The 25350-nt window shown below is 38.9% G+C and overlaps 1 long non-coding RNA gene across 2 annotated transcripts in view; it reads left to right on the forward strand.

Moving 5' to 3' along the window:
• LOC309717559 overlaps nt 1–24384 on the forward strand; it is a 207798-nt gene extending 183414 nt beyond the window's left edge. The window contains exons 2-4 of one of the 2 annotated variants that reach the window (XR_014279737.1): nt 22612–22734; nt 23647–23739; nt 23870–24384. This is a non-coding gene — a long non-coding RNA (uncharacterized lncRNA). Of the gene's footprint in view, nt 1–22532; nt 22735–23646; nt 23740–23869 lie in introns of those variants that run through there. The other variant, XR_014279738.1, reaches the window with a different exon arrangement.
• Nucleotides 24385–25350: the final 966 nt, after the last annotated feature.

The following is a 25350-nucleotide window of genomic DNA, read 5'->3' on the forward strand; positions in this document are numbered from 1 at the left end:
CTGTGCTGGCATTTCTCCTGCGGTGTTGCTATCAGTATGTGAAGAGTGGGAGAAGAGGGTTGGATTGATAATCCAACACAATGGGCAGAACATTGAACACATTTTATAAGTGGTCAGAAACTTGTAAATAACTCATGAAAAAATAGTTACGTTGAAACCAAGCACACCATTGTTTTTCTTGTGACATTACCAATAAGTTTGATGTGTCACATGGCCCTCTTCCTATTGAAAAAACAAAAGTTGTATCCAAGATGGCCAACTTCTAAATGGCCACTATGGTCACCACCCATCTTGAGGAGTTTGCCCCCTCACATATACTAATGTGCCACAAACAGGACTTTAATATCACCAACCATTCCCATTTTATTACAGTGTATTCATATAAATGGCCCACCCTGTACATTCAGTGTAATCAGAGTTAGACTAAAAGCGACTTCTTCATGTTGTCCAAACAGCTCTGTGACTCATCAATTCACACTGGAATCCAGCAGGGGGAAGCAGTGCATCATGAAGCAGGCAGACTGCCTCAGCATGCTTGAGGTCACTAAGGCTGTATCCCAATTCAGGGTCTGCAGCCTTAAAGGCCGCATTTTAAGGCCGATTACGTCACAGCGACGCGACGAAGGCTGTCCCAATTCGAAGGCTGCTCGAAATGCGGCCCTCAAATGCGTCCTTCATTCCCCTGAATTTTAAGGACGTGGCGGTGTAGACTTCATGGCCCAATATATCCCAGAATGCATAGGGTGGATATTGGTAGGTGTGGATAATTTTGCTGAAAAAAAACGGCGGATGAGGGGCGCCCGAAGAGTAAACTTTAAGTAAGTACTGAATATGATGCCACTTATTTATGTGCAAATGTTTAATAACGAAGAACATTAAAACATTACTGTTGGCCACATGTCGGCAAAGTTATGTGACATTAGTGATGTTTGTACTAACTTGGTTTTAAAGCCTTTGCTTTAAAATATACGCCGTTCAATAGCTGACCTTAATCTTACAGAGAATGATCAAAGCTCATGTAGAAACAAACAAACAAATGAACAAATGATTTTCTCTTTCATTTCTGTCAAACAAAGCTGTATGAAACATTTCCAGCTGTTAGTATCATGGTTGCTAGGCAACCTGGGCAGCGCAACCGAGGCTAGACCATCCCATTTCACAAGCCTCGCACTTCCGGCCTTAGCGGTCTTTAAGTACGCGGCCCTTGAGGATCGTTGAGACTGCGTACTTTAAGGCTGCAGACCCTGAATTGGGATACAGCCTAAGTCACGCTGCAGGTTTTATGATTTGAATGATATAGCTGGTTCTATGAAGTATTAGAAAATTGGAGGTAAATTTTAGGTGTTATATATATATATATATGTATATATATATATATATATATATATATATATATCATAATAATCTGACAATACTATAATATTGGCCATATTATATTTACATTACCACAGTGAGATGACTTTAGTCTCATGAACAACATTAGCTAATTTTTATTTACTAACTGATCTTGAAATGACTGTTCAGTACAGAAATGAAGCCCAACAATCATGTTTTACAGTCCTGTGGTCTCAGCCTCAGATACTCAACTAATCAAAGTGATGTCATGACAAAAATGAATGACCAACAAAACATTTTTTCTCCTTCATTTATGTCACACAATCTCGCATTTCTCGCGGTTAGTATCGTGGTTGCTAGGCAACCTGAACAGCGCAACGAAGGCTAGACCGTCCCATTTCACAAGCCTCTCACTTCCGCACTTCTCGTACTTATAGTACGCACCATACGTAGTGCGGGTAGTCCGGGTACTTTAAACGTGCAGACCCTGAATTGGGACACAGCCAGAGACTGTCACTTCCCGGGAGGATCTAAGATGGTGGAGTGAGAAGCACCCTTTTTGCAGGCTCTGTTAATAATAAGACTATTTTGTCCCTAGTTGGGGTATTTATACGCAGCAATCTACAAATTCCACTAGGATTAAACTGCATTAATCCTTTTTCCTTTTGCCGGAATTTTTTTTTCTCGTTTTTTGAGGCTTTTTTTTCCCCTGAGAACGAAGTGGTTTACAACATGGCTGACCATGACTACAACTTAACTGCCCTCCGCGAGGCTTGTGAAGACAGCGACATGGAAGACATCGAGGTGGACGAGAGTTCTTCCAAAGAAAGTAAAATCGACCCGAATCATACACCTACTAAAAGCCCGAACCCAAAGAAAATGAAGGGTAAGGACAACAGAAAATGATGATAATATCGGCTCAATTCAGGTTCAATTCAATTCAATTCAATTTTATTTATATAGTGCCAAATCACAACAAAAGTCGCCTCAAGGCGCTTCATAGATACAGAGAAAAACCCAACAATCATATGACCCCCTATGAGCAAGCACTTTGGCGACAGTGGGAAGGAAAAACTCCCTTTTATAACAGGAAGAAACCTCCGGCAGAACCAGGCGGCGGCCTGGGAGGGGGCGGCCATCTGCTGCGACCGGTTGAGGTGAGAGAAGGAAGACAGGATAAAAGACATGCTGTGGAAGAGAGACAGAGGTTAATAACAGACATGATTCAATGCAGAGAGGTCTATTAATACATAGTGAGTGAGAAAGGTGACTGGAAAGGAAAAACTCAATGCATCATGGGAATCCCCCGGCAGCCTACGTCTATTGCAGCATAACTAAGGGAGGATTCAGGGTCACCTGGTCCAGCCCTAACTATATGCTTTAGCAAAAAGGAAAGTTTTAAGCCTAATCTTAAAAGTAGAGATAGTGTCTGTCTCCCGAATCCAAACTGGAAGCTGGTTCCACAGAAGAGGGGCCTGAAAACTGAAGGCTCTCCCTCCCATTCTACTTTTAAATACTCTAGGAACAACAAGTAGGCCTGCAGAGCGAGAGCGAAGTGCTCTAATAGGGTGATATGGTACTACAAGGACATTAAGATAAGATGGGGCCTGATTATTTAAGACCTTATACAGTGGGGCAAAAAAGTATTTAGTCAGCCACCGATTGTGCAAGTTCCCCCACCTAAAATGATGACAGGGGTCGGTAATTTGCACCAGAGGTACACTTCAACTGTGAGAGACAGAATGTGAAAAAAAAATCCATGAATCCACATGGTAGGATTTGTAAAGAATTTATTCGTAAATCAGGGTGGAAAATAAGTATTTGGTCAATAACAAAAATACAACTCAATACTTTGTAACATAACCTTTGTTGGCAATAACAGAGGTCAAACGTTTACTATAGGTCTTTACCAGGTTTGCACACACAGTAGCTGGTATTTTGGCCCATTCCTCCATGCAGATCTTCTCGAGAGCAGTGATGTTTTGGGGCTGTCGCCGAGCAACACGGACTTTCAACTCCCGCCACAGATTTTCTATGGGGTTGAGGTCTGGAGACTGGCTAGGCCACTCCAGGACTTTCAAATGCTTCTTATGGAGCCACTCCTTTGTTGCCCGGGCGGTGTGTTTTGGATCATTGTCATGTTGGAAGACCCAGCCTCGTTTCATCTTCAAAGTTCTCACTGATGGAAGGAGGTTTTGGCTCAAAATCTCACGATACATGGCCCCATTCATTCTGTCCTTAACACGGATCAGTCGTCCTGTCCCCTTGGCAGAAAAACAGCCCTATAGCATGATGTTTCCACCCCCATGCTTCACAGTAGGTATGGTGTTCTTGGGATGCAACTCAGTATTCTTCTTCCTCCAAACACGACGAGTTGAGTTTATACCAAAAAGTTCTACTTTGGTTTCATCTGACCACATGACATTCTCCCAATCCTCTGCTGTATCATCCATGTGCTCTCTGGCAAACTTCAGACGGGCCTGGACATGCACTGGCTTCAGCAGCGGAACACGTTTGGCACTGCGGGATTTGATTCCCTGCCGTTGTAGTGTGTTACTGATGGTGACCTTTGTTACTTTGGTCCCAGCTCTCTGCAGGTCATTCACCAGGTCCCCCCGTGTGGTTCTGGGATCTTTGCTCACCGTTCTCATGAGATCTTGCGTGGAGCCCCAGATCGAGGGAGATTATCAGTGGTCTTGTATGTCTTCCATTTTCTGATGATTGCTCCCACAGTTGATTTTTTCACACCAAGCTGCTTGCCTATTGTAGATTCACTCTTCCCAGTCTGGTGCAGGTCTACAATACTTTTCCTGGTGTCCTTCGAAAGCTCTTTGGTCTTGGCCATGGCGGAGTTTGGAGTCTGACTGTTTGAGGCTGTGGACAGGTGTCTTTTATACAGATGATGAGTTCAAACAGGTGCCATTCATACAGGTAACGAGTGGGGGACAGAAAAGCTTCTTACAGAAGACGTTACAGGTCTGTGAGAGCCAGAGATTTTCCTTGTTTGAGGTGACCAAATACTTATTTTCCACCCTAATTTACGAATAAATTCTTTACAAATCCTACCATGTGAATTCATGGATTTTTTTTTCACATTCTGTCTCTCACAGTTGAAGTGTACCTCTGGTGCAAATTACTGACCTCTGTCATCATTTTAAGTGGGGGAACTTGCACAATCGGTGGCTGACTAAATACTTTTTTGCCCCACTGTATATATATGTGTGTGTGTGTGTGTGTGTGTGTGTGTGTGTGTGTGTGTGTGTGTGTGTGTATATATGTATATATGTTGTTACGGATTCAAATATTGGGGATGGATACAAGAGGAAAAACCAAAATGACAACACTGGTCCGGCCGGGTTCAGTCAAACGATGATTTTAATGATCACACGCGTGGGAGATGGACACCGTACGCAGACAGCATCAGATCTCAAAATGGTGGAGCATTGATCAAACTCTTATAGCCTCTAGTGGCCCCCACCTAATCATAAAAGCCTAAACATTCACATTCTTTCTCTCACACGGTGCCTAAGCTACGACCTCTGCTCCTGCTGAGATGGGGCAGAAAACCTCTCCAGTATGTTCTGTTCTCTTCTAATCAGACAAATAAGGCGATGACTTTCTGCGAACAGTATTTCTTATAACTCAGCAGTATAATGCATCATAAAACAATATCATTCATTCACAATAAATCAGCAGTCTAATGTAATGCAAATCAGTTTAACAAATGCAATAGTTATCACCTTCTTCTAATTCAGGAGAATAATGCAAACTAAAACTACATAATAATTCACAATCTTTAATTAAGGGTCTAACATGTCATAAAATAATATTATAATCCCACAATGTATATAGGTATGTGTATATATACAGATAGATATCATTAATGTAGCTCAAAGCTACATTAATGGTGTGTAAGCTAAGAAAATCAATGTATAAGTTAGTTGTGCTTTTGTACATTAACATTTTCATATTGTATGCCTGAAAATGTTTCTTTTGTGCATTTTGTTTTCATCTAGGAAGAATTAAATGAAGTTGCTTAGGCCTGGAATGACCACAGTCCACAACTCCCAAAGTCCTCATAGCGACCATCTTTTATGTATGCCCTCCCAGACATTTATGGCGCGAGGGACTGTCTCAAACATGTCAATATGGACAAAGTTGAAGCCTGCCTTGAAGAATGCGTGTTCAAAGACTTTCCATGTGAAGAGGATGTCTTTCATCTCTGTGTAGAACTCATGTCAGAACATAACCTGGACTTCTCAGATGATGTGTTTCATACAGTGGATCTGTATGTAAAGCTAAGGCAGTTGATGCTTACTGAGTAAGACATCGTTATGCATTTGATTGAGGTGGCAAAAACACATTCTTTGACCCTTGTCCTTCAGGGACATCTAGGGATATTTAGGCCTTTTCCCCCCTTTGTTTGGTTTTAATTTTGCTACATTTGCTGTCTGCAACAAATATCACCCCAAAAGACACTTTTTTAAATGCTGTATTTTCATATTTAAACTGTAAAATTTTATAAGTTATTAATTTATGGATGGTTGTCGTTTTTGGGGCACACATACATGGGTTTTGAGGGCCTGAAAATGTATTTCACAAACAGTGAAAAAGGCTATAAAAATTGTATTTAATTTTTGGAGGGTTTTTTTTTTGGATGGTTTATTTCAATTAACAAACCAATTTTTTGTTTTAAAAGACTTATTATTAAAACATATTTACACATAATGTCAGTTAGACCTGCTATTTGGAGGATATGCAGCGCATGTCACCTTGGAATTATGTTTTCAACTTTTTGTAAATATGCTTTTTCATCTTTCTTTTTATTTAAGTAATTATTGATGTTTTGAAATATCTGGTTATGTAGCAGTAATTTTTTTTCACTGTCAATTTTCACTGCTGAGACTTTTTATATATACCGACTGTTTTCCTGATTATGGGCAGTATAATTATATAGTTTTTAGCATATGGATAACCTAACTGAGTGAGATTTATGGACCTATGTTTTTTTTCAGATTGCGCCTCAGAATAATAAAAACCCAGAAATTACCAAAATGAAAGATGTAATTTGTCTCATTGAACACTTTATTATAAAACACAGATCTTCTGCCATCATCTTATCTTAAAACAAAATAACAACTGTACTGTATTTACAGTAACACAAAAACCCTTAAAGTATTCTTATAAAAATCTAATTGCAAGCACAAGACTTGGAAAAAGTACGACAATACACTCAACAAAAATATGCAATATGTTGTGCAAAAATTCAATTATTATTAAAAATACAAACAGAATGGGACAATAAAAAGAGATTGAGGATAATATGGCAAGATCTGATAACAATATCCTACAATTAAAGAATAAGAACGTGTGGTCTAAAACCACTATGAAGCAAATACATTAGGCTCAATCATGAAAACAGAAATATAGGAAAATATCTTTTAAATAACTACCGCATTGGCTGTGCAGTTTTAAAAAAGGGGGCTATGATAAACAAGGGTTTTTTTCCATTACAAAAATCAGGAAAAGCCAACTAATAATCAACCTTCAGCTAAGCAATTGCTGATTTCACAGAAATCCAAAATAAAAGCATATAGGTGTGCCTTATGGCCATTCAATTGAGCAAAAGTCACCATAACCCAGATGGCTAAACAGAACTGTACAAACATAACTGTAATAAAATACAATGACAAGTAAAACCTGACTTGTAAACTGTAAAATGTGTGCGCGATGATAAAATATGTAGGAGATATATGCAATAGCTCCTAGATGTACTATATACTACATATTGCAGGGGTCTCAATCTCTAATTTTCTGGTGAACCACTACAATACATGTCATCTTGTGACATTACATTAATAAAATTTGACAAATTAAAATTAACCTAATGCATTTTTTTAAAGTTGATTTTGGATTCAAATAATAGAAAAATTGAATAAAAGGTGGGAAAACTGCTTTCATTGTTCACATGCACACATGCTGACTGAGGAAATGGGAATGCTTATAAATGGTCTCCAGACTGCCACTTTGAGACCTCTGCAGAAATGCATTTCACAAGTGTTTAGAAAAATATTGCCTCAGTTGTAATAGGAAAACACAGAAACACAAAGAAGTACCTCAAATTGCATTACAGTGGTATTTCACCAAAGACTTTTTCTTGGAACTCAGTTTTTAAACACCTGAAACCTTTGCTGTGACATTCACACGGGAACACTTTAGTTTTAGTTCACAACTCAAATATAATCTGTTGTAAAACAACAATGGCTTTTAAGCCATTGTCCGTGAATCAAACCTTTAGATAATGTCCATAACCCACACATTTGATTCCAACACACTGTTCATCTCCGATCTGAAGTCAGGATAGCTGTCATAATTTATCGACAGCTCCAGTTCGTTAAACCCAATGATGATGTTCTTTCCCAGATGTAAATCTGAACCTGTGCAAAACCTGAGGAACAAACACAAATGTTCCTTCTCAGTATTCTTCACATATGTAGTCAGATAATGAGCTTCTGGTGAGCCGTCATTGTTTCAGGGAAAGTGAGACACTTGGGAGCTTTTCTCACAGTTGGTTGGAGGGTTTCATAAACTGAAGATAAATCACAAAGGCTTTCCCATGCAGTGCTGAGTGTTCTTGCCCACTGTTCAATAACATAGGCAGGCTCTTGGACAAGTGTTTTGTGTGCAAGCTCCAATAGGACTTCAGTGGCATTGCAGGCTGTTGGTATCTTTCTGCAGCTGTGGTTATCAAGTATGTCTATAAGTTCTTCTTGGTCCACGGTGCTAAAGTCTGATCGCCACGCCTCTAACACTGTACGCTCAGAGTCAGGCATGAACTTAAAGAAATTCTCCACAATATCACTCTTTACATATCCAAAGGCAGCTTGTTCCAGAATGGCAGGTGCAATTTTCACAGGCAGATATTTCTCTCTAACCCATCCAAATGCAATGATTCTGCACACACTCTCCCACTCCGGTTGCCCAAAATCATGCCTTATGAAGGGCACCTTGTAAACGTTTCCAGTGGTGCACTGGTCATAGAATTCTTTCCAGAATTCTGAAAGACAATCTCTCACAACTCCCCCATCGTCATGGGCCATTTCAGGTGTTCCATCAGGCAGTAAGACCTGGATTTTGATGTCGACATCTTCAAGGTCCTTATCACTAAAATGTGAAATGAGCTCTGACATTACCTGCCCTCTGTGGACCACCACTACTCTCCTCACTGTCTCACTGGATGGACCAGGTTGTGGAGAAAAAATCAGGGTGTCATCCAAATGTATTGGCTCACTGTCAGAAAAGGGGCCAACAAAAATAATGTCACTGCTGTGAGAAGTGTTAGCACTTAGAGACTGCGTGGAAGATTGTGGAAGGTTATCGTTTGGAGTGTCTTCAATGTATGTCACATCATGGCTGATTGTTTCAAATGGAGCAGATGTTTGGACTGTAGTGACAGTAAAAGAAGAGGTTTGGTTTTGAGGACTTCAATTTCTGAAGATGGATGCAAACCTGGGTTGGAGCTCTGAAGGCTGTCATTTTGTTTTTTCTTTGTGGTGAGGTAGAACCTGAGGATATTTAGTTTTGTAACATGATAAAGTTCTCCTACTGTCAATGCATCATGGACTATCATCTCTTGATAATCCTTCAGATCACAGTCAAAATCTGTTAAGGGCCCCTGGAATGTTTCCTCCATCTGGAAAGAACAGGCCTGTTGCAACCTGTAATATGTCCCTTTTCTTGGCATCCTTGCAAATGCCTATTTTTCTTGTTCCTCCTCCTCATCTAGCTCTAACCTGCTTGAAAACCTCAGTGTCTTCATCATAATGCATCCATCCTATTTCTATTTTTCTATTTCTCTTCAGAGCATTTCTTTTTTGGGTTGTTTGGGAATGTTCTTCTTGCCGTGTGCTACTGCCATCCTCTTCAGATAATTTTCTTTTGGACAGTTTGGATTTCAGCCATTCAAAAAGCGCTGACTTGCGGCTGCTGCCCCTACGTCTGCAAAATCCAAATACTGCTAGACGATCACCGTATGATGGCAAATAAGTCTTCAGCTCCTCATCTGTCATTAGACTTATGACACTGGCATCAATCTAAAGATGGAAAAATAATTTGATTTATTAAAAATACCAGCCTTGAAAATACAATCCTATTTTTAACTTAAGAACAATGAGGAAAAGTTGCATTTCAACCAGTATCTTGTTGGAATTAAGTACCTTCTCATTCTCCAAGGTCTGTATAATTTCCTCAGAGACTTCTCTTTGTTTCAAGAATTCAGTCAAGTCTCCCATGCTGTAAGGAAGGATGTAAATTAAAATTACCTATTATAAAGCCACCATATTATCATCAAAGTATCTGTGCCTACCTACATTATGAGCTCTGACTATGGTGGAGAAGTGGGAACTGCATTTTTAAGTGTCCATTTGCACTGTAACTACAATCAGCATCACAATACAGTCAATCCCACATTTTCTCAGTTGTCTGGTTACAGTTTTATTGGTTTTGTTCCTTATTTATATAGTTGTCAGTCATATTCCCTGTTTTGGGTGATTTGTGATTTTGTTTTATATAGTGTTGTACACTTATTACGCATGCTTTCAGCAAAACGTCTGTTTCATCAGACGTAACAGGTGTCATTAGCGTGTAACAGAAACCTTATAGGTACCTTTGGTTAACCCTCACGTTGCATTCTATTCAACTTTGTATGTCACACTGTTTTTGTATACCTTTTATCCAGTTATCATATCCTTCTGGGTAACAAGGAAATGACATCAGCCACATAGATTTCTTATTGGCAGCGCTAACTTGAAATTTTGAGTTAATAACCCGAAATTTAGAGAAAATAACTCGAAATTTCATGGATCTTTTTTTTTTTTTTAGTGGCGGAAACAGGCTTCCATATGAAACCGAAAAGTGGATTGAAACCGAAAAAAATGGATTAAAACCAAAAAATGGATTGAAACCGAAAAAAAAAAATGGATTGAAACTGAAAAAAAAAATTGTAAGCGAAAACAAAAAAATTACAGTTTCAATTGATTGTTTTTCACTATCAATTTTTTTTTCCGGTTTCAATACAAGATTTTTCAGTACATTTATTTCAGTTACAATATTTTTTTTCGGTTTCAATATTTTTTTCGGTTTTGTTTCAAGGTGGCATTGTTCTGATTCCATACGTTTATCCCACTGAAAATGTCCAGATGAACAGAATCAACCTTTTGGGATTTACGTACCTGGATGATTAAGCACGTATGAAGATGTTATTTTATTAATATTTTTAAAATGATAGCGGCACACACGAAAATGTTTGCAGCACAAACGTAGCACAAGCCTTTGACATCAATTTTGTTTGATTCCATCAATGTGGAGAGGCTGGTTGAACTCTGATGACCTCTAGAAATTTTTATTAATATCTTTAAAATGATAGCAGCACAAATGAAAATTTTTGCAGCACAAACCAGCACAAACGTAGCACAAACGTTTGATACCACTTTTGTTGGATTTGAAGAAGGGGGGGGGGGCAACTTCACTCACATGGAGATTTGCACTGAACAAGACTAACTTTTTGGACTATCTGTGTGCCCTGTCAACACACATTACAGCTGGACAGCACTGAGCTTTTCTTTTTCAAATCATTGAAGAGTTGCCAGCAATCCCTTTGTTAGCTTTCATGAACAGTGCATAATCCTCACTGGTAGGTGCCTACCATGGTGGTTTTGGTTATGCTAGTTGCTGGGCTAAAAGCAAGTTAAGTTAAAGAGGCAGATTATGGCTACTCCTAGCTGCTTCAACAGCTGGTACTGACAATGTGTATCTAATGAAGTGTCTGGTGAGTGTATTTAACTGTTTATCTTTAATTCCCTCTTCACAAACAAACAAAAAATTAAAAAGTGCCGTATACATGCAACATGAGACTTAGTGGCTATTTTAGTCTTTGTGTCTCAAACTGATAATGTTTAGGAACACTTCAGGGGTACGTACCTTTAGGAGAAGGAAAGAAAATATTGTCTCAGCATGCGCAGTCTTCCACGTTGTACCTTCACCTCACCGTGATAAATGCAAAAGTGTCTTTTTTGATTGATTGCCTTTTCATTTTAACCTTTCATATTCTTCTGTCACACTGTATAATTTCCTTTCTTTCTGTTCCTTGCTTGGCTGCACAGATGAAATTCTCACACATTACGCCAGCTTGTGCAAAAGGACTGTGGCACACAAAATAGCTTCTTTGATGGAGGTGTATTCAAAATTGTAATTCATGCAAAAAGACAAAAACAACTGTTTACGATAGCAAAGAAAATAAGAAAAATTCTTTTCCTTTTCCACCCTCATAATCACATCTGCCTGTTGATAAATTTATTTGATAATACATTTCATCCAATTTCTTAACCCTTTATCCAGTTCAGGGTCGCAGAGTTTTCAGTCCCTATCCCAGCTGCTAAAGGGTGAGAGGTCAGATACACCATGGACCGGTCACCAGTATGTCACATATTTAAAAATATGAAGGTGTAGAAAGTGGCTTTCCACACCACCACTGCTTTCTAGTGTCCAAAAACACAAATGAAACCATCTATCCATCTTCTTCCGCTTATCTAGGGTCACAGGGGCAGCAGCGTAAGCCAGGGGTGTCCTTTTTGCAAAGAGGGCCAGATTTGGGAAGGTGAGAATGTGTGGGGGCCGACCATTCAGCCTGAAATATTTTGAACCAATAACATTAAATGCAAACGAATGACTTTATAATTTTTTCCCCCTTTTTTCACACACAAATTTTATTATGATTTTTTTTTTTATTATGAATCATTTATTATTAAACGTTTTTGCCAAAATCATGTATTTGAAAAACACACAAAATGAAGAAAAATTAAACATCTAAATTCAAAACATGTGAACAGGAAAATAACATTAAGAGTTAACATATTCAAAAGTACAAAACATCAAAACCAAAAATGGATGTGTTTTTTATTATTTCAATTTTTAACTCTGATCAAAGATACGAAATTGAAAAACCGGCTGCCGGACCGAATTTGATTTTATTATTTAATTTGTAGGGTTTAGGAGACCTGGTTTGAGTGTTAATTGAAACAACAACAACGACGAAAAAAGACTAAAAAACTAAACAAATAACTTGCCTGCACTAATGTGAAGGGTGATAATTAAACCTTGACTGAAGTAAATGGCCCAGGTTTAGCCATAGCTGGACTGGCCATCGGGCACACCGGGCATTTGCCCGGTGGGCCGCTGGCGATTTTTTGTTTTTATGGGCCGATGGATTTATTTTTTATTTTATTTTATTTTTTTAGGAAGGGTATATATAATGAAAGGTGTTGGATTGGCCAATTGGTCATGATCGACTCTGGGCTGGACCAATTACAGCCGAGGAGGCCGGATGCACCCTCCCCCTTGTTTAGCAATCACGTGATTTCCGCGCATTGCATGCCGGGAATTAGTGGCAAAACAATCCAAGTACCGCATCAAATGCAAGCATTTGCAGCACCGCAAAACGTTAATTCTCTGGTTCCAATACCTTCTTGTTTTTTCTTTGCCGCACAAAAAAGGAATGCACAAAACAAAAGGAGAACAATGCCGGTCCGTACAAAGACAGACTCGACGAAAAGACAAAGAAAAGATACAAGGAAAAATCAAAGGAGTGAAAGGGTCAGACCCTTACGAGCACACAGAGTGGACAAAAGACGTTAGCGTGCTGCCCAACTTTCACCACGCTCAGATTTATAATTATACGGTTCTTGCAGTGAGTGCATACACTCATGAAGTTTAGTAACTTCAGGTCACTGCAACAAGCCCAGGTACAGTTTACTGACGGATGGGTACAGGACCTTGAAATGCACCGTGTAGAATGAAAGACCATCGTACGAACAAGGCAAGGCAAGGCAAGGCAAGGCAAGTTTATTTGTATAGCACAATTCAACAACAAGGTGATTCAAAGTGCTTTACAGAGACATTAGAAACAAGAACAAATAAAAAGCATGATTTAAAATTGATTAAAACAAGCAAATAAACTAACTAACTAATTAACAAACAAACAAACAAACAAACAACAGTATATAAAATCAAAACAGATAAAATCAGAACAGTAGATAAAATCAGTAGTTAAATGTAAGTTTTGAAATTTAAGCTTAAAGTGTGGATTTGGTGCTTTATTCAAATGCAGCTGAGAACAGGTGAGTCTTCAACCTGGATTTAAATAAACTGAGTGTTTCAGCTGATCTGAGGCTTTCTGGGAGTTTGTTCCAGATATAAGGAGCATAAAAGCTGAATGCAGCTTCTCCGTGTCTGGTTCTGACTCTGGGAACTGATAAAAGACCGGATCCAGATGACCTGAGGGATCTGGATGGTTCATACTGGGTCAGGAGGTCATTGATGTATTTTGGTCCTAAACCATTCAGAGCTTTATAGACCAGCATCAGAACTTTAAAGTCTATCCTCTGACGGACAGGCAGCCAGTGTAAAGACCTCAGAGCTGGACTGATGTGGTCCACTTTTTTGGTCTTAGTGAGGACTCGAGCAGCAGAGTTCTGAATGAGCTGTAGTTGTCTGACTGATTTTTTAGGTAGACCTGTAAAGATGCTGTTACAGTAATCAAGCCTACTAAAGATGAATGCATGGACTAGTTTTTCCAGGTCCTGTTGAGACATCAGATCTTTTATCCTTGATATATTCTTGAGGTGATAGTAAGCTGACTTTGTTATTGTCTTAATGTGTTTTTCTAAGTTTAGGGCTGCATCCATCACTACACCCAAATTTCTCGCCTGGTTTGTGGTTTTTAGATGTATAGATTGAAGTTCTCTGGTGACCTGTAATCGTTTTTCTTTGGCGCCAAAGACTATTACCTCAGTTTTGTTTTTGTTTAGCTGGAGAAAATTGTGGCACAACCAGTCATTGATTTCCTCAATGCATTTACCAAGAGCCTGTACAGGGCCTCGGTCTCCTGGTGACATTGTGATATATATTTGTGTGTCATCTGCATAGCTGTGGTAGTTTATTTTGTTGTTCTTTATAATCTGTGCCAGTGGGAGCATGTAGATGTTAAACAGAAGGGGTCCCAAGATGGAACCTTGGGGAACTCCACATGTGATACTTGTCTGCTCAGATGTGAAGTTACCTATTGATACAAAGTATTTCCTGTTTTCTACGTATGTTTTGAACCAGTTTAGTACAGTTCCTGAAAGACCTGTCCAGTTCTCCAGTCGTTTGAGTAATATGTTGTGGTCAACTGTATCAAATGCTGCACTGAGATCCAGTAAAACTAGGACTGACATTTTTCCACTGTCTGTATTCAGACATATGTCATTAAACACTTTGGTCAGAGCGGTTTCAGTGCTGTGGTTCTGTCTAAAACCTGACTGGAAGGCATCGTAGCAATTATTCTGTTTTAAGAAGTAACTGAACTGTTGAGAAACTGGTTTGTCAATGATCTTACTTAAAAACGGGAGATTTGAGATCGGCCTGTAGTTGTTCATTTGTGTCTTGTCAAGATTGTCCTTTTTCAGTATAGGTTTGATTACAGCAGTTTTTAGTGATTCTGGAAACACACCTGATAATAAAGAAAAGTTGACGATCTGTAACAGGTCTGACTCTAAAGTCTTTGAGACCTTTTTGAAAAAACTTGTTGGCAGGACATCTAAACAGCAGGAGGAGGAGTTCAGTTTACCTAAGATGTCCTCCAGGTCTTTGCTGTTAATAGGTTGAAACTGTTTCATGGTGTTTAAACAGTTTTTTGGTGGACACAGTACATATCCTGGATCTGCTGTTGATGTACCAATTGCTTGTCTAATTTTTTGGATTTTTTTCAGTGAAGAATTTGGCAAAGTCATTGCAGGCCATGGTCGAATGAAGTTCAGCTGCCACTGACACAGGAGGGTTTGTTAGCCTGTCAACTGTAGAAAATAAGACCCGAGCATTATGGCTGTTTTTAGTGATGATGTCAGAGAAGTAGGACCTCCTTGCATTCCTCAGTTGTAAATTGTAATTGTGAAGTTTCTCTTTATAAATGTCATAATGAACCTGGAGGTTTGTTTTTCTCCATCTGCGCTCAGCTTTCCTACACTCTCTTTTTTCATTTTTCACCAGTGTGGAGTTTCTCCATGGAGACTTTTTCCTTCCAGAGATAACCTTCACCTTAATGGGAGCAATAGTGTCCATTACATTTAACATGTTAGCATTGAAGCTATTGACAAGCTCATTGACTGACCCTCTGGACAGGTCAGGTGTTAATGGGAAGACCTGGTTAAAAATTGCACTACTGTGTTCAGTTATACACCGTTTTGTGATCACTGTTGTTGATATATTTGTGTGGGCTGAGATTTTACTTTCAAAGGTAAGTTTACCAGTCTCACAAATCGTCGTCATAAATACACATTCGTTAACCGTTTATTAATATAACCTTTGAGCTCAACGGTAATTAATTAGTAGTGGAAATAATTTCTGGTACGTGTTACAGAAATGTAGCAGTGACAATAATATTGTATGTTGTAATCGCACTGGACAATTAGTGATACAAAACAACTGTTTTATCCTGTGAATAAAAGTATATGTTTTTGTCAATGTACCATGGTAATAACAGAAGCAAAACGCAATATTGTGTCAGGACAATTCACTATTTATGCACAATAAATAAAGGAGCATAGCGCGACAATTTCTGTTCAGCGCCAGACTTGCTTGTAACCTATATCACCAATTATGTTAAGAAAAATGACGTATTAACTACTACAAAACTCTGACCTTTGTGGGAATGCTTGGAGCAGACTAACATGTGAGCTGGAGTGTTCTGAGACATTATATTTGGTATATCCAGACCATCCGTCGGTTCTTACTTCGGAAACATGGCTTAAAAAAATTCTCTTCAACAACGTAATCCGATTAAAAAAAAAAACGATCTCTTTACCCGTCGGCTTCCCGTGGCTGTCATGCGACCGGCTATTGCAGTTAATAATACAACAGCTTCTTGCCATTTTTTGGGTTTCTTTTTATCGCTTTGTAACTGAGTTCAATTGAAAGCCTGCGTGCGCTAGTACCTCTTGCCACAAGTTCCCAGAATTCTTTGCGGTTTTACCCCTGAATGACGTCACATTTTCAATCTTTATCCTGGTGGGCCGGTCTCTAGTCAAAATGCCCGGGCCGATTTTTTGTCCCAGTCCAGCCTTGGGTTTAGCTCAAAAACAGCGGTTTTGATGAGCAAAATGTCACACAAGTGAGAGTCACTTAAGATAAGATAAGATAAGATAAGATAAGATAAGATAAGATAGAACTTTATTAATCCCTCGGGTGGGTTCCTCTGGGAAATTCGACTTCCAAAAAGCACAGCAACGACCGAAGTTACAGTTACAGAATTGTTATATATATATATATATATATACACACACACACACACACACACACACATATAAATACAGAGACAAATATAAATAAAATATACAAAGGGGATAAATAGAATAAATAGGAATAAAAAATAAAAATACAAGTGAATTGCACATTTCAAGTATTGAGTCTATTGCACTGTTGACTATTTACAAAAAGTATTGCACAAGGTATTGTACAGTGAGGTGAAGAGGCACTACAGCTTAGTTGTTCCCCCCTCCTTTGTCCTCCTGTTTCCCCTCCCTCTCCCCTCCAGAGAGGAGTTAAACAGCCTTAATCTCCGCCTCACACGGTTCTTGGTCATTTTCATGACCAAGAATGTCTTCTCGCACAAGCATGCGATACTCGGTGTCACACTGCAGCTCAATGAGTTCCAGCTGCAGCTATTTATCACCGGTTTCATAACATGGTCATATTTTAAATGTTTAGCACAGAGTACTTGTTGGTGAATAATACAGTTGAGTTTTATAGCTCTACCTCCTTATTTGCTGACTTTGTTACAGACTAGGGTTCTTAATCCATTTCTCTCCCCAGCCATGGCAGGTGCGCCATCCGCAATAATAGCAGTGACTTTTTTGCACGGTAGTTTCATGTCATCTACAGCAGAACAAACAGCAGCAAATAAATCTGTTTCTTCTTGTTTGGCCCTTAAGGCTCTGGAGGTCAAGTAGCTCTTCACTCACGTTCATTTTATTGTCCACTCCTCTAAAAAAAAATCTGTGATTGAGTGTTGCATCCATGCTTTTGTCACGTTTTGTTAGTGACCAGAGGTGAGGGTAGGGACGTAGATTGACCGGTAAATCAAGAAAAACCTAGCAAATGAGCAAATGAAACAATTTTAATTCATTAAACAAACATTATTCACATTTTGCCGCGAGGCTGAGCTATAATGTCACAAATGTGAAAGACACGCTAACATTGTGTAGCTAACATTGTGTAGCTAACATTAAAACAAAGATAGTTATGCGCTTTTTTTCTCAGTGTAAAATGCTCAAAGGTTTTCCTGACTGATGTCAGTATGCTAGATTACTTTTCTGTAAAGAACAGAGCCAACGCTAAGGCTTTCTGTTTGTTTGTCTGTTTATCGAAAAGATTAGTAAAAAGCCACAAAGCCAAACTTTGTGAAATTTGGCAGAGACGTGGACTATTTGCAGAAAACCCTTGAAATGTTGGTCCTAGTCTGGATCAGTTTCTTTAAAATTGCAAAACATATCATTCACTTTAGGAAGGAACACGCTCTTGTGGCTTGTGCTGTGAGTTGGAATGTTTTATCAGACACTCGCTGCACTCACCAAAGGCCAACAGAAACTCATCAGGCTACATGGACACACATACAGGTACACATAGAGACCAACACTTAAATCACAAACTGCTAAGGTCACACAAAGCCTCTCTCATACACTCACTCACCATTCTATCACGTACAGTCATGGAAAGGGCAACACTGTCAACCTTTTCCCTCAGATACAGCAAGTGTTGTTTATGCTGCTGTCAGCTGTTCTTTGGGCAGAAACACGCTGCTGAGTGCCTGCAGAGACCCACCAGAAAACTATGCATTATTGATTCGTCCCATCTTCGATTATTTAAAAGTGGAAGTAGGATCAAGTGCAAACTAACTGCTCACTTTGTAGCCTGAATTCTTTATTAAGTTTGGTGCTTTGTCAAATTGAGCTCATGTACCTGTTATTTTTAAGCAGACTTCAAGGAAAGCTTTCATCACGTTTGTATTTTTCTGTTATTATTAAGAACCATCATGGAAAAACAGTTCAGTTCTCTTCCAGCCGTGATGATTCTGCCTTCAAGTGCTGCAGAAAATATTGTTGTGATATAGAGAGAACACTCAAAAGGGGAAGGTAGGAATTTATAACAATCCCCTTGGTTGCCAGATTAAAGGCTAAGCATATAAAAGCCCTGCCAGTGAGTGCTGGTAAAAGTGATGAGTGCAACTTTCGGATAAAAAGGTTAAAAATAAAAGTGTGTTTATGTGCACTGCTTCTGCAGCAAAATGGAACTTATGTCTTTTTTTTCTCACTGTTTTGTAGCTTTTTAATTTTGTAAATCAATTCTGACAAATGTTCTATTTTGTTATAGCATCTTTTAAATCAACGATGCAAACTTTTGACACAAAAACTAGTGTCTTGTGGAAAATGTCTGCCTATATGTTGATTTCAGCTCATGTGTCCTTGGGATTTTGTGGCCTTACCACCTAAATTTGATGTGGTTTGATTAAAATGTGTATTTGTGTGCATCATAAATTAGCAATGACAGAATCATTAAGTTCTATCATTAAGTTTTCTGTCACAAAGCAATTCCAGAGTAGAATGTAAAGTGAAGAAACAACATCCAGTGCTAGTGTTTGATGTATTTAATTCACAAAAGCTTCACTGGGTCAGTGAGCACCATGCCATGAACATAAAACAGAGTAGCTTGTCTCTACACTGTCATCATCACACAGCTCAGTGATGGTCCTGGGGTTTTGAGTGGTTTCTGAGGCAGGGACCAACAGTTAATTAAAAACGGAATAAAGCAGGTCGTCATCATGATTGACATTTCTCACTGAAGGCAGTTGTATATGTCCTTCGCATGTTGACAAGTTAAATTGCAGTGTCACTGTCATTCACGGAGGTGAGAAATATGTACAATTTGAGGATGGCTTGTGCAAATGTATTTCCATCACCTCAAAATTCTGGGGATGAAAATTTGCAAACTGCAGGGCAAAATGTCATGTAAATGTCAAAAGATGGAGAAGTGTTTGTGATGAGAAAATTAATGTCTGTCAGGCAACTACAGGCTAATGTGGACAAGAAAATAAAATAAAAGAGACCATAGTAGAGGAACTGCTCCTCTAGAGGCGCCTGTGAGTGTGCTAAACAACTGAGTTGTTGTAAAGGTTTAGTTGGTTGGTTAGTTGGCTGGTTGAGAGGTCATCGGTCGTACCATTTTTCTGAAAGTCACGACATTACGTACAGCATTTAAAGTGCTTTAACGTCACATCCCTACTGTCTGAATAACAGACACAACACAAACCCACTGATTTTCTCCTTACAGCAGGACCATAAAACAAATAGATACTTTTGATGTAAACTCTTTTTTTGTAAACTCTTTTAAGATGCAGAATGTCAGTGCCAAAGGACTTGAAAGAGATGGCACAACTTACATACATAATGTATGAAATATAAGGATAGGTTTGTAGCTTGAACCTATTCGCTGGAACGTTGAAGACAATATAATTACACAGCAAAAGCATTGAACACCAAGTAGGCAAAGTTCTTCGTGTTACTCATGCATGAGGGAGACCTGCCTGGAGCCAAGTATCGTCCCACCACTTGACCTCCGTCAGACTCTCAGCCAGGTTCCCCATAGCACTCCTTTTATTGTGGTGACATGAATATGCATAGGGTCATTAACATATGACATCTACATACAAACAAAGAGTACCTTGCCTGTGTGTGTGTGTGTGTGTGTGTGTGTGTGTGTGTGTGTGTGTGGGGTCAGAGTGTGACCCCATAAATGACTTCCCTAAACCTGCTGGTCTGGAAGTCTAGCAGTTCATCTAAACAAAAGGCACTTAGCATAAAACAGATATAGCCACGTTTATCCGACCATAAAACAATAAGACAAGGTACGACCTCTTCCCATGCTCCCAGGATGTAGGTGTGCACACAAAGTTTGCAGACTATTAAGGATCAAACCTCTACCAATCTAAAACTAATTATAAAACTCTAAGCATACATAAGTAAATATTTCTAAGCATAAATGACAATCAACAATACAAAACCTAACATATAACATCTTGCTACACTAACTATTTTGTAAGTTTGTAAAATCCCAGAGGACCAATGCCAAAACCTCTATGCAGAGCAACGGTTACCATTATCCCAGGAAAAGACTCCCCTCCCCCCCCTTGCATTTCCTTACCGCGGTTGTACCTCATTATGTCAGTAGATGGTGCTCTTGCATTGCTGTGCAACTACTGCATGCGCAGTATTTATGTCTGCGCGGTTCAGACATAAATGAGCTCCAGCCTGAGCAAGACGCAAACTGCAGTGTCTTCTCTATTAATCCAGTTTTTTCATCATTGGCTACTTTTATGTTACCAAAGTGGTTCTAAAACTCCCATAAGTTGAGTAACAACTGTTCGACCTCGTTTTGAGATGATTGTGACGATGTCATTTTGTGGTATTTTGTTGTAATGAGTGTCAGTTTTACCGGAAGTTTACTGGAAGCCCTCACACATGGACCAGTACGTCCTCTGTGTTTCAGAGGGTGGTGGGAGTCAAAAACTTGGACTAATCAGGACCTCACAAGACCGGGCAGAAAATGTTCCCTCTAAGTCTGAAGGAAAAAAGAAGGAACACAACAACATAGAAGAGCCACCTTCACGGGACAAGACTCGGCGGTCCATCTGCATCTAAAGGACAAAGGTCACTCTTTCCATTGTGAGCGACCATCTTTGAACAGAGGTGGTGGTTTACGACACCAACTGTCTGCCATCTATAATCCAGTTTTGAGATCCCTTCCCAGACGCCTTAACGCCCATTCACATCCTGGGCCATCTGACCTCAGGAAATCACATGATAGGGTGGGGCTAGGTTTCACAATGAGCTCACCTGAAACCTTGGCTGATTGTGACCTACACCCATTTTCACAACTTGGCTTGTGTGATTAGATAGAGGATCAGTAGGGGGTCAGGCGGCAGAGCAGGTCAGCCACTAATCAGAAGGTCGGTGGTTCGATCCCAGGCTGCCTCCTGACTGCATGCCAAATATCCTTGGGCAAGATACTAACCCCATGTTTGCCTACTGGTGGTGGTCAGAGGGCCCGGTGGCGCCAGTGTCCGGCAGCCTCGCCTCTGTCAGTGCGCCCCAGGGCAGCTGTGGCTACAATGTAGCTTGCCATCGCCTGTGTGTGAATGGGTGAATGACTGAATGTAGTGTGAAGCGCTTTGGAGTCCTTAGGGACTAGAAAAGCGCTATACAAATCCAGGCCATTTACCATTCCATTGTCCCTCTTGGAGGGATATTCCAACAGGGCTTAAATATCCACCATTTGACCGTAGAACTGAAGAAGCTTCTTGAATGAGGTGAAACGTCTTCAAGCAACTTAAAGAAGTCCAGATGTTTTTTTTCTTTCCAAGCTCCTTAGAGCGTCAGTGTATCATCTGCAGAATGCTAGTATGTTAAGTAGCACTATAAGTGTATGTTATGTTAGTGGCAACCTGCACCTTCAGAAAATGTGGTGTAGAATTTGTTCTAGGGTTAGCCAGGCAGTATTGAGTATGGGTGTTATGGCGAAAGATGTAAGTTGGTGAGCGTGGTATTTGCAGTTGTCTGTCGCCATGTTGTGTTATGTTCAGGTTGTCTTGTTTCTTTATGTTGTTGTGGGTTCTTAAGAATGACACCATTAGTTGAAGAGAAGGTATTTTATCGAACTGTGGTTCACATGTAAACAAATCTTCGCCATCACAGTCTACTCCGAGGTAACTCCCTCTGCTCTCTAGCTCCCCCTACAGTCTAGGAGTATTAACAACATAAAACATGATACTAGGCAAATAAGGATTTGCTGTTATCATTACATCTTCCTTCAATAAAATAACATACCTACTTTCACAAACACAAACAGTCTCTATTTGTTGTTTTTACTTGTTAAACCAGGCTTTGTCAAAGTAACGTTAACAACACAACTACACTCTAAGAAATGACACACTGATGTTGGTAGCATTATGTAAATGCTTCATGTTAAAACTAATGCCACCAATTGATTTTTAACTTTAAACACAAGTATGTTGTTTTGAATTTAATTAAAAACATAATATTTCAATACAACAAAATGCAGTAAATTAAATCCAATGTAAAAAGTTCATTTAAAATGAAGAGCACTTTAATTTAAAGAGGATTGTCCTAATAGGCTCTCCGTACTTCTGAGTTTGCACATGTGCAGTGTGGAAGTTTGATCATCCGCCATTTTCAACTGAGACTTGCATATGCTTAGCATCCTGGATAGAATCCATCGCCATCTGAGGATTATTTGGTAAGTTCAACAATTTAAGGATGACAAATTTGATTAATGTATACTAACTAATACACATCTGACACTTTCGGGAATACTTTTGCATTTTTTTTAAACAAATGATGCCTGGCAAATTTTTTAACACTCTAGCTTGTATACCTCTCTCACATGTTAGAAGTATGAAAACATTTAACAAATATTGTTGAACCTGCTTCGGTGTAATTTTCCAAAATCTTTTGCGATTCTTGTTAAGATGAGACTTGCCTACTAAGACCGACAGTTTTAAAATTACTCCCATCTACCGCACCTGCTCCCTGACATCAGTAATGACCACTGGGAGCGCCAGCGATCCTGTAGTTTGAAGAATGAAATGAATGTGTAGTGTATTTTAGAAATGTGCATCAATTAAGTTGCTACATTGTTTGAAAGAATTCGACTCCATGTTGATTTCTGGTTTAGTGTCAGAAATCTTCACTGAAGAAGCTTCACTTTTCTTTCCAAGCTCCTTAGACTACGATGACCTGGATGACTGTGAACCTTCACAGACTTATTGTTATCCACAAAATGTCATGATAGGATTTTAAGTCCATATTGCCCAGTTCTAATCTTCTATTTAATTTTAATATTTTTAGGGGCACAATTATTAAATATATTGTTGAACAATCTAGAATTGATTAAAGCAAAAATGAAAGCTTTCACGTAATGTCAAAATTGAAAAGCTTCGATTTTTGGGTTCATATATTTGTTAATCTGACACAGAGGAGTCAGTGCCTTACCAATCATGAACCTCACTGCACATCACTGATGTGAGTTATGAAACATTGCTTAATCACATATCTGCTATGTGTTAATATTTTTGACTTTGTTTTGTAAAGAGGTTGAAAGGAACCAAAATAGGAAACTTCTCTCATATTGAGTTCTTATCTCCACCAGAATCCCAGCGTTGATGTTTGACAGGAATGCATTCTGAAAGCTGTCTGTGTCTACTTAAATGAAAAGCCAGATGACCTGTTCAAGGAATTCTTGGTAAGTTAAAAAAGGAAAACGATCAGTTATTTTCCTTTTTTAAATTTGGGATTTGAAATGGAAGGTGGACTTACTTGTCCATATGTATATGTACGCAATTAACTTATCTTTTTTTAATTTTTATTTAAAGGATGTGGATCTTGGTGCAAGCAGAGAAACAGAGCAGCTGACTTTGGGAGTCTATGTTGTCAGACATGAGAGCAAACTCTGCAGATACACCTGAGGACATTGGTGTCATCATAGAAGGATGCACTGTGCTGCAAGCTCTTAGTGATGTGGCAAAGGGTTGTGCCCTCCTGCTTGGACTAATCTATAGTCTAAATCTGAGCTACCCAAAGCACCTGAAATACACATTTGAATTTCTTCAGAAGGTGCTGATGGAGTTGGATGGGAACAACCTATCCATGAAGGTGCAGGTTCTGAAAAACAAACTGCTTGAGTGAAACAGCCTGCAGTGAACTATAGAGGACACTGAACTTTAAGGTTCTCGAACCCTTCTCCTTGCACTTCATAAACTGTTCAGTTTGAATTGCCACAAGAACTTCTGCAAGGCCTTTCACTTTTCTGCGTTCTTTGTTCTTGAACCTTTACCAACATCCAACTACACTGAAAAAGACTGCTCCTAACTTTGGACTTCAGTTTAAGTTTTGAAGCAACGGTTATTTTTCTAAATATGGACAAAAATGACACAAAAGTAATTTCTACCTGCTGTTTGCAGGGCTGTATTGTGGGCTTTTCATTGTAGCCAAATCAAGTTTAAATTAAGTCATGTTAATGTTAAAAATGTTGGAATCACAACACTTTCCAGTTTTAATAATTTCAGTTTAACATGACATTCTGTATCTTGTCTTCCTGCACCTAAAATGCACTTGAATATATGTAAAGATTGTTTGGGGAAAAAGATCTAGAAGCATTTGAATTGCTCAAAGTGTGCTTCAACAAGTTTTACACAAAGTGTTATTAAAGTTAGGTTAACTGAATAAACTTGTGTTCGATTTATTTAATTTACAAACTTAAATAGACTAAGTTGCAATTCTGTTAAAGTGATTTAATCCTATAGTTTCAGTAGAGCGTGTTTTGGGTGAGTAGATTTATCAGATTTACTTAAAATTTGTTGTTCAAATTAAATATATCATACATTTTATATTTCACTAACCCAGTTGTGTGGAACCGGTTGACATAACTGGGTGGAGTAAATACAACATGTTATTTCTCAAAGTAAGTACAGCTTGTTTTGGTTGAGTAGGTTTTATTTAGTCTTCTCAATTTAAATCAACAAGGTTAGTTATATCAACATTATGATATTCAGCTAATACAACATGATTCTTTTGATTTGCATTTAATTATCCAAATCTTATCAGATGTACTTAAAATTTCTTGTTCAAATTAAATGTATCATACATTTTATATTTCACTAACCCAGTTGTGTGGAACCGGTTGACATAACTGGGTGGAGTAAATACAACATTTTATTTCTTAGAGTGTAGTTTTCAACAATTATGGTCCATTCAACACTAGTAACCAAACATAGTGAAACTTGCATAGATACTATGACATCATCTTCCAAACAACATGTCAACACATTACATCTGTTCAATCAGTCTCAAAGGT

This window comes from Aulonocara stuartgranti (genome assembly GCF_965226115.1).
Source record: "Aulonocara stuartgranti genome assembly, chromosome: 2".
Taxonomy (NCBI): domain Eukaryota; kingdom Metazoa; phylum Chordata; class Actinopteri; order Cichliformes; family Cichlidae; genus Aulonocara; species Aulonocara stuartgranti.